This window comes from Meleagris gallopavo, chromosome 3 (assembly GCF_000146605.3).
Source record: "Meleagris gallopavo isolate NT-WF06-2002-E0010 breed Aviagen turkey brand Nicholas breeding stock chromosome 3, Turkey_5.1, whole genome shotgun sequence".
NCBI classification, from domain to species: domain Eukaryota; kingdom Metazoa; phylum Chordata; class Aves; order Galliformes; family Phasianidae; genus Meleagris; species Meleagris gallopavo.
Genome location: NC_015013.2, coordinates 71,639,250 through 71,639,677, shown reverse-complemented (window position 1 = coordinate 71,639,677; position 428 = coordinate 71,639,250).

Sequence of the window (428 nt, the reverse complement as noted above, 5' to 3'; positions counted from 1 at the left end):
AAAAGAAGGGAAAAAAAAAATCAAGGAGCCGTTGACGGCGAAGTGCTCGTTTCCCTGCGATCCCAGCGCTGCAAGTGAAGCCGGGAGCCTCTGCGTGCTTCTGGGCGAAAGGGGCCGTCCCAGCCCTCGTTGGTTGAGGGCAGCTCTGTGTGTTTTGTTTTCTCCGAGCTTTCCCGTACACCGCTCAGAAATTTCCTTCAAATCGTCCCCTTGCTCCTTCTCTAAGCTCCGAGCTCAGGGATTTCGAATTTCGAATATCTATATATCTATGTCTATACAATTAGTTGTTGTTGTTATTATTATTATTATTTGAGAGGGGGGGGGGAGCACAATGATTTCTCGTCGATTTCTCGTAGCGGACGGGAAGGGCACAGCTCTCACGGCCCCCCGCGGCACTCAGCAGCCCCCGTGCAGCCGCTCTCCGCCCC